Source organism: Bos taurus, chromosome 29 (genome assembly GCF_002263795.3).
Source record: "Bos taurus isolate L1 Dominette 01449 registration number 42190680 breed Hereford chromosome 29, ARS-UCD2.0, whole genome shotgun sequence".
Classification (NCBI taxonomy): domain Eukaryota; kingdom Metazoa; phylum Chordata; class Mammalia; order Artiodactyla; family Bovidae; genus Bos; species Bos taurus.
The window spans coordinates 43,047,902-43,057,971 of record NC_037356.1 but is presented as its reverse complement, the minus strand read 5'-3'; the positions used below and the strand labels follow the sequence as shown (position 1 = coordinate 43,057,971).

At 46.0% G+C, this 10,070-nt stretch overlaps 1 non-coding gene across 1 annotated transcript; it reads right to left on the bottom strand.

Moving 5' to 3' along the window:
• Nucleotides 1-4,928: 4,928 nt before the first annotated feature.
• Nucleotides 4,929-5,001, bottom strand: TRNAE-CUC (transfer RNA glutamic acid (anticodon CUC)). Its single transcript has one exon. It is a non-coding gene; the product is annotated as a tRNA-Glu (tRNA).
• Between the last annotated feature and the right edge of the window lie 5,069 nt (nt 5,002-10,070).

Here is a 10,070-nt window from a genome sequence, read left to right as displayed (position 1 = left end):
GCCTGGAGGCGGGGCTGGGTGAGGCAGGAAGGTAAGGCCTGTGCACCAGGATCAGGGCAGGTCTGGAGCTGATGGCTGTGCCCTAAGGCTTGTAGATGGCCCTAAAGCTAGCAAAAGTAACCAAAAAAGGGCCTAGGTCTTGCTAGAGCTTGGGGGCCCATGAAATTGCAAGGCCTGGTTAGGAGTGTAGCCTTGATTCCAGTCTAGTACAGAGGATGAGATGGTTGAATAGCATCATCGACTCAATGGACATGAGTTTGAGCAAACTCAGGGAGATAGTGAAGGACAGGGAAGCCTGGCACGCTGCAGTCCATGGGGTCACGAACAGCAACTGAGCAACTGAACCACAACAGCTGCAGTCATGAGCAAGTTACCTGACCTCTCTAAGCATCAGTTTCTCGTTCTGTAAGTTGGGATCATAAAACCCATCATGAGAGGTTCTAGTAAGACTTTGGTGAGATAATCAGTATAAAATGGTTATATATTAATGTTATATATAAATTAAATTATATACACTCAGGAAATGTTTGCTCTGCCTATGGAGATGCCAAAACCTGAAGACACAGCCTAGGGCAGGGACGCCAAGGCCTCTTGCAAGCTACAGCCTCACCAAATTGGAGAAATGGCCATTTCCCTAGCACCCTTCAATAATTTAGCCAACAGGTTTTCACAGTTTCACGTTAAAAAAATGTTTTTTCTCCCAAAGTTTTATGTTGACAAATTTCAAAAAAGGTTGAAAGATTACAAGCTCCCCACCCTCTTCTGGATTCACCATTGCTCAGTTTGCTGCTTTTGTGCTTCTCATGTACTGACGATGTATTTCGCTACCACCTGAAGGTAAGTTACACACAGCCTGAACTTTGCTCAATACTTTGCAGACATCCGTTAAGAAAAAGGAACCACCACCAAGGGAATTCCCTGCCGATCCATGTCTTGAACCCGTGTCCTTGGCAGTGGAAGTGTAGAGTCCTAACCATTAGATCTCCAGGAAGTTCCCAGGGCATATCTTTTTTTTTCTGGCTGTGCTTTGGCAGTCCAGTGGTTAGGACTCCATGCTATCACTGCTGAGGGCCCTGGTTCAATCCCTGGTCAGGGAACTAAGATCCTGCAAGCTGCGTGGTGAGGCCAAAAAAGAGAAAAAAAAAAAAAAGAATAAGGAACCACCATAAGTCACTCTCACAAGATTTAATATTGATACTCTGTATTAATCTGTTATGGGTTGAATTATGACCCCTAAAAATGAAGTCCTATTCCCAAATCAGAGTGTGACCTTATTCGGAACTAGAGGCATTGCAGACGTAAGTAGTTTGACAAGGTCATTAGGGTTGGCTCTAACCCAATATGACTGGTGTCCTTTAAAAAAGGGGGAAATGTGGATGCATACACAGGGAGCGCACCAAGTGCAAATGAAGGCAGAGATCAGGGTGATGCTTCTATAATCCAAGGAATGCCATGGATTTGCCAATAAACCACTCGTAGCTAGGAGAGAGGCCTGGAATAGATTTTCTCACAGCTCTCAGGAGTAACAAATCCTGCAGACATTTTTTTTTAAATTTATTTATTTTTAATTGAAGGATAATGGCTTTACAATATTATGCTGGTTTCTGCCATACATCAACATGAATCAGCCATAGGTATACTTATGTCCCCTCCCTCTTAAGCCTCCCCGCTCCCACCCTGTCCCACGCCTCTAGGTTGTCACAGAGCCCTGGTTTGAGTTCCCAGAGTCACACAGCAAAATGCCCGCTGGCTCTCTATTTTACATATGCCAGTGTGTATGTTTCCACGCTACTCTCCAGCCGCCCTACCCTCTCCTCCCCCACCCGACTCCCGTGCCCATAATTCTGTTCTCTGTGTCTCCTGCAGTCATTTTTATCTTGGACTTCTAGCCTCCACATCTGTGAAGTGATACATTTCTGTTTAAGTCAACCAGCTTGTGGTATAATCATGTCAAAAACATTCTTTATAGCATTAAAAAAAAGTTGAGTATCCGATTCTAGATCGCATGTTGCATTCAGTTCTTGTGTCTCGAATCTCATTTGACCCAAGACAACTTTCTCCTCCTTCCTTTATAGGTCATTTTTTTATGAGGTTAACATCTTTTTTAACAGTCCAGGCCAGTTTTTTTTGGTAGAATAACTTGCAATTTGCATTTGTCTGATTGTTTCCTTATTAAATTCAGATTTAATACTTTTGTCAAGACATAGCAGATGCTATTTTAAATTAATTTTGATTACAACAATACACATTTGTTTTTCTGGTAAATTGGAGGTTGAACTCCCATTTGGCTCCCTGCCCTCCCCTCATGACGTTAATTTATGTCCGTGTGTACCATGTCATTGGCGGGCATCAAGAGGGACCACCGTCCCCTAGCCTCCTCTTCATCAGCAGGAATCCAGTTGGATCTTCAGGACCCTCCCTGTCCTCGGCAGGAAGCCCTGACCTCTGTGCTTGCAGCTGGCCCTCCACCGGACCCCTGCCTCAAGACCATCAGACCTGGGCCTACTCCTGTCCCTGTTGCTCGGTCCACTGCCGGGGCTGAGGCCTCTAGGTTCTCCATGGCTCTGGCCATCCCTTGTTCTGACCCCGTCTCCACCCTCAGCTCCCGAAAGCTGTTCACCATGTGCTCTAGAGCTGATGGTCCAACTGCAGCAAAATCCCCTGCGCCCTCGGCCCCCTTTTGCAAATGGTCCTTAGCCCTCCTGCTCTGGTGGAAACTTTGCCCTTTGGGGTTATGCTCACTGCCTCGTGTCCCGCAGACTTTCCACAGCCCTCCTGCCTTGCGGCCTGGAGATGGGGTAGGTGTCCTTCCTGAGGCCACTGGTAGACATCCTGCTCCCTCTTCCTTTCAAACACTTAGGTCTGAACTCAAGTTATCAGCTTTTACCACTTACTTTGTCTCAATGTCTCCCAACCCATGCATGGCTCATTTCTTAATAATTCTAGCTCCTGGCTTGTTGCCGCTCTCTCTATCCAATTCTTGTTTTATTACATTTATTTATTTTGGCTGGCCATGCTGCACAGCTTGTAGGACCGCAGTTCCCTGACCAGGGATCAAACCCAGGCCTTTGGTAGTGAAAGCATTGGTCCTAACCACTAGACCGCCAGGGAATTCCCTCTATCCTACTTCCCTGGTGGCTCAGCTGGTAAAGAAACACCTGCAATGTGGGAGACCTGGGTTGGGAAGATCCCCTGGAGAAGGGAACAGCTACCCACTCCAGTATTCTGGCTGAGAATCCCATGGACTGTATAGTCTATGGGGTCGCAAAGAGTTGGACATGACTGAGCACTTTGATGGTGACTGCAGCCATGAAATTAAAAGACGCTTACTCCTTGGAAGGAAAGTTACGACCAACCTAGATAGCATATTGAAAAGCAGAGACATTACTTTGCCAACAAAGATCCGTCTAGTCAAAGCTACGGTTTTTCCAGTGGTCATGTATAGATGTGAGAGCTGGAGTGTGAAGAAAGCTGAACACTGAAGAATTGATGCTTTTGAACTGTGGTGTTGGAGAAGACTCTTGAGAGTCCCTTGGACTGCAAGGAGATCCAACCAGTCCATTCTGAAGGAGATCAGCCCTGGGATTTCTTTGGAAGGAATGATGCTAAAGCTGAAACTCCGGTACTTTGGCCACCTCATGCGAAGAGTTGACTCATTGGAAAAGTCTCTGATTTTAGGAGGGATTGGGGGCAGGAGGAGAAGGGGACGACAGAGGATGAGATGGCTGGATGGCATCACGGACTCGATGGACGTGAGTCTGAGTGAACTCCGGGAGTTGGTGATGGACAGGGAGGCCTGGCGTGCTGCGATTCATGGGGTTGCAAAGAGTCGGACACGACTGAGTGACTGAACTGGACTGAACTGAGCACTTTGAATTCACTTCACTTACTATTATTTTGAATCTTAGAGACTTTGATATACACATGGATGATCCAGCTGCCAGGCTTCTCTGTTCCTTGAGCGCCATCTTGTCCCATGATCTTACCTTCCAGTCCCTCACTCTCACAGCCATACTGGAGAGCCACACTGTCATATGGGAGCCACTGGTCACACGTAGCCTCTGAACATTTGAAATGTGACTGGTCAGATATGCTGTGTGTATAAAACATACCAGATTTCAAAGGCTTTGTTGTTCAGTTGCTAAGTCATATTGATGAATGGCAGAAACCAATACAATATTGTAAAGCAATTGTCCTTCAATTGTTGTTGTGCAGTCGCTATGTCATGTCTGACTCTTTGCAACCCCAAGGACTCCAGCATGCCAGGCTTTCCTGTCCTTCACTTATCTCCCAGAGTTTGCTCAAACACATGTCCATTGAGTCGGTGATGCCCTCGAGCCATCTCATCCTCTGTGCCCCCCTTTCCTCCTGCCCTCAGTCTGCCCCAGCATCAGGGTCTTTTCCAATGAGTTGACACTTCGCATCAGGTGGCCAAAGTATTGTAGCTTCAGCTCCAGCATCAGTCTTTCCAATGAATACTCAGGGTTGGATTTCCTTTAGAATCAACTGGTTTGATCTCCTTGCTGTCCAAGGGACTCTCAAGAGTCTTCTCAAGCACCACAATTTGAAAGCATCAGTTCTTTGGGGCTCAGCCTTCTTTATGGTCCAACTCTCATATCCATAGATGACTACTGGAAAAGCCATAGCTCTGACCATATGGACCTTTGGTGTGTACAGAACTAAGTCTTGTGTTGTGCGAACAGGACTTAGTGTAGAAAAACATAAATTGTCCTTAGTAACTTTATATTGACTATGAGTTGAAATACATTTTGCTATATGTGATTAAAATTAATCTCACTTGTATCTTTTACTTTTTTAATGTAGCTACTAGAAATTTAAAATTTATATGTACAGCTCCTGTTCGGTTTGTACAGAAAGCACTACTGTTAATTTTTTTTCCCCCTCCTTGCATGACTTGTGGGATTTAGTTCCCCAACCAGGGATTGAACCTGGGTCCTCAGCAGTGAGAGGGTGGAGTCCTAACCACTGGACCACCAGGGAATTTCCCTAAATATTTTCACTGCTAATAATGACAGCAACCTTCTCCCCATAATTTCAATGCCAAGCCTCCCACTCTCTAACTAACACCCTTATCTTTTCAGCTGTCCCTAGTACCCCAACAACAACAAAGTTTTAACCCCACTGGAACCTACAATCCGTTCATTTATTTATTTTTGTCTGTGCTGGGTCTTCACTGCCTCATGGACTTTATCCAGTTGGGACGGGTGGGGGCTGCTCTCTCACTGTGGCGAGCAGGCTTCTCGTCGCAGTGGCTTCTTTCGTTGATGAGCATGGGTTTCAGTAGCTGTGGTGCGTGAGCTCAGTAGTCGCGATTCCCGCCTCTAGAGCGCCGGCTCAGTGGCTGTGGATGGGCTTAGTTGCTCTACAGCATGTGGGATCTTTCCAGACCAGGGATCAAACCCATCCTCCTGCCTTGCTCGTGGGTGTGCTCAGTCACATCTGACTCTTTATGACCCCATGGGCTCTAGCCCACCAAGGCTCCTCTGTCTATGGAATTTCTCAGGCAAGAATGTGGGAGTGGGTTGCCATTTCCTCCTCTAGGGCATCTTCCCAACCCAGGGATCAAACCTGTGTCTCCTGCATTGGCAGGCAGATTCTTTACCACTGAGCCACCAGGAAAGCCCTGGTAAGTGGATTCTTAACCACTGGACCACCAGGGAAGTTCAATAATTCATTGATTTTGCCACCCTTTTGCTGTCCCTCATTCCTCTTGTGTCCGTACTTCTGTCCCCCGCCGCAAACAGCTTAAATTCTGGGCCAATGTTTATAATCACTCTTATGAATGAATGTTATTTGTTCATTTATCCAGCAAATAATTGTTGAACATCAGTTATGTACAGGACACTATTCTAGGGACATGGAACACATCCATGAACAAAACAGACATGTTACCTGTCATTGTGGAGCTTACATTTTGGTGGTTTGAGACAAATAATAAATAAGTCAAGCTATGGTTTTTCCAGTAGTCATGTACAGATGTGAGAGTTGGACCATAAAGAAGGCTTAGTGCCAAAGAATTGATGCCTTCAAACTGTGGTGCTGGAGAAGACTCTTGAGAGTCGCTTGGACTGCAAGGAGATCAAACCAGTCAATCCTATAGGAACTCAATCCTGGATCAATTCATTGGAAGGACTGATGCTGAAAAGTTGAAGCTCCAATACTTCAGCCACCTGATGAGAAGAGCTGACTCACTGAAAAGACCCTGATGCTGGGAAGGACTGAGGACAGGAGGAGAAGGGGGCAACACAGGATGAGATGCTTGGATGGCATCACTGAGCCAATGGACATGAGTTTGCACAAACTCTGGGAGATTGGAAGGACAGGGAAGCCTGGTGTGCTGCAGTCCATGGGTTGCAAAGAGTCAGACACGACTGAGTGACTGAGCAATAACAACAATTATGGAGGACCCTGGTGGGCGACAGTCCATGGGGCTGCAGAGGGTCAGACATGACTGAAGCAACTGAGCACTTATGAGGTGCTTGAGAAGTGGTTCTCAACAGGGAGCAGTTTGCCCCCCAGAGATATTTGGCAATGTTTGGAGACATTTCTACTGTTACAACAGGGGGAGGGACATCTAAAAGGGGGAGAAGCCAGGGAGGCTGCTAAGCATCCTACAGGGCACAAATCGGTCCCCAACTACAGTGACCCTAGTGGTGAAGAATCCGCCTGTCAGTTAAGGAGACGAAGGAGACATGGGTTCGATCCCTGGGTTGGGAAGCTCCCCTGGAGTAGGAAATGACAACCAGCTCCAATATACTTGCCTGAAAAATCCCATGGACAGAAGAGCCTGGTGGGCTTCAGTCCATGGGATCTCAAAAGAGTCAGACACGACTGAGTGACTGAGCACGTATACGATACGAATGTCAATCTGCCCTGGTTGAGAAACCCTGTTCTAGAAGCTGTTAGTGCTTTAGAAGAAAACATTTTAGAAAGCACAGTGGAGGGGAGGGGTTAGAAGAAGCATTTCGGTTGGAGACTATGATTTTAAGTAGGCTGGTTAGGTCTGGGTCAGCCTCATTAAGAAGGTGGCGTTTGGGAGGAAGACCAGCTGGGCTTCCTATTTCATTGGGAAAATGAAAGTACCCATGTACTCTACCGTATCTCCAATTATTGTGACTAGAACTGTTCATGCTACTAGCAAAGGACAAGCTTGCAAATTGTGGGGGGTTTTTTTAGTTAAAAAAATTTTTTTTTCTACAGGCCTGCAAATTGGGAACACCCATCCTCTCTACTTGTTCAAGGTCATCAGTCCTGCCTTCTTTCCTATTAAACAACAGCCACGTTGCACTCGCCCTCTGCAATGGCCCACACTCTGTCTGTGGAGTGTGATTCTCTGTATCTGAATAAATCCACTCTTCACCTATCACTTTGTCTGAATTCTTTCTGCGATGAGACATCAAGACCCAGCCTATAAAAACCAACCACATCAAATTTCGGGGCTGCACTCACCCTCTGTGATGGCCCAAACTCTGTCTGTGGAGTGTGCTTCTGTCTGTATCTGAATAAATCCACTTCTTACCTATCAAAAAAACCCAAAAAACAGCCACAACACCAGGACCTCCTTTGACCTTCTTCTACCTCCAGTTGCCAGCTTGGTTTTTTCTTCTCTTCTGGAAAGCTCCCTAAAAGAGTTGTGTATTATCACTGTCTCCAATTTCTTCCCTCTCATTTTTCTTGAGCCCAAGAACTCTGGGCTTTTGTTCCCAAACTACTCCTAAGGTGGTCGCCAGGGGTTCTCACAGAGCTAAATGCAATCAGTCCTTGGTGCTCAGCTTGCTGACCTGTGGCACCCTGTGGCTCATTCCTCTGGCTTGGTCCTCTAAACCAAATGCCCATGTGGCTTTTCTCCCATCTCTCTGGCTGATTCCTCTCAGAATCTTTGCTGGTTCCTCCTGGTTTCCCAACCTCTACATGACGGGGTACCCCAGAACGCAGTCCTTGATGATCTATTCCCATATATGCCTCACTCAACTTCCCTAAATGTTAACATCTTACACAACACTGTACATTTATCAAAACTTAGGAATGAAAAATAAACAAAGCTACAGATAGTTTTGAATTTCATAAGTAGTGCTCACAGGTGCCCAAGACTTAACAATTAATTATATATAATTCCCATATATGCCTCACTAAACTTCCCTAAATGTTAACATCTTACACAACATGGTACATTTATCAAAACTTCAGTTCAGTTCAGTTCAGTTCAGTTCAGTCGCTCAGTCGTGTCCGACTCTTTGTGACCCCATGAATCGGAGTACGCCAGGCTTCCCTGTCCATCACCAACTCCTGGAGTTCACTCAGACTTACATCCATCGAGTCAGTGATGCCATCCAGCCATCTCATCCTCTGTCGTCCCCTTCTCCTCCTGCCCCAATCCCTCCCAGCATCAGAGTCTTTTCCAATGAGTCAACTCTTCACATGAGGTGGCCAAAGAACTGGAGTTTCAGCTTTAGCATCATTCCTTCCAAAGAAATCCCAGGGCTGATCTCCTTTGAAAAATGAACGAAGCTACAGATAGTTTTGAATTTCATAAGTAGTGCTCACAGGTGCCCAAGACTTGACTGGTTTAGTTTTAAAACTGAAAGTCCCACTCCCCTGAAGTCCCCTCAGACTTGGGCGAGCTGGGCCAATCAGCCACCCTCTTCACCAGTTTTTCTACTAAATCCTTTTTCTTCTGGTCTAGGATTCAATCTAGAACACCACGTTGGTCCTGTCTCCTTCAGTTCAGTTCAGTCGCTCAGTCGTGTCCGACTCTTGGCGACCCCATAAATCGCGGCACGCCAGGCCTCCCTGTCCATCACCGACTCCCGGAGTTCACCCAGACTCACATCCATCGAGTCAGTGATGCCATCCGGCCATCTCATCCTCTGTCGTCCCCTTCTCCTCCTGCCCCCAATCCCTCCCAGCATCAGAGTCTTTCCAATGAGTCAACTCTTCGCATGAGGTGGCCAAAGTACTGGAGTTTCAGCTTTAGCATCATTCCTTCCAAAGAAATCCCAAGGCTGATCTCCTTCAGAATGGACTGGTTGGATCTCCTTGCAGTCCAAGGGACTCTCAAGAGTCTTCTCCAACACCACAGTTAAAAAGCATCAATTCTTAGGCGCTCAGCCTTCTTCACAGTCCAACTCTCACATCCATACATGACCACTGGAAAAACCATAGCCTTGACTAGACGGACCTTTGTTGGCAAAGTAATGTCCCTGCTTTTGAATATGCCATCTAGGTTGGTTATAACTTTCCTTCCAAGGAGTAAGCGTCTTTTCATTTCATGGCTGCAATCACCATCTGCAGTGATTTTGGAGCCCCCCCCAAAATAAAGTCTGACCCTGTCTCCTTAGTATCTTCTAATGTGCAACGGTTTCTCACTCCTTCCTTGTCTTTCATGAGCTGAACACTTTTGAGGAGAGCTGTCAGGTATGGCCAGTCTGAAAGTCCCTCAGTTTGTGTTTGCCCAAACTTCTCTCATGATTAGGCTAGATTTACAGTTTTGTGGGGGATAATGTACAGAAGTGAAGTAGGGTAGGAATTTGATCTGTTTTACTCACTGCTACATAGCCAGTGCCTGAGAGCTTGGCCCATTATAGGCAGCAAAAATCTGTTTCCTAAATGAATAAGAGAGTGACTGATTCTGTAGAAATTATTTAGTATTATTTTGAAGTTTTTAAATGGTAATATAAATCCTACCCCATCATACATATTGTTCTGCAGCCTCTCCCCTTGAACAATGTGCCCTGAAGATCCATCTTAGGATGCAGAGAGTTACTTTACTCTTCTTTTGCTGTATTACAAATAATTACAATGGTTCTTTAGATGGTCTTCTTTGCACACGTGTCAGATTTTCCCTGTAGACCGAAAGCTAGACTTACAGTAGGCACTTTTATGTGTTAATCGATACCGATAAATAACCAACTAAAATGGCTGAACACATTTACAGTACTCCAGCAGTGTTAAAAAGTTCCCGTTGTCATCACATCTTGCCAACAAGCAACAACCTACAGAAGCGGACACTGCCCGCTCACTACCCGGACTACATCTCCCAAAAGGCACTG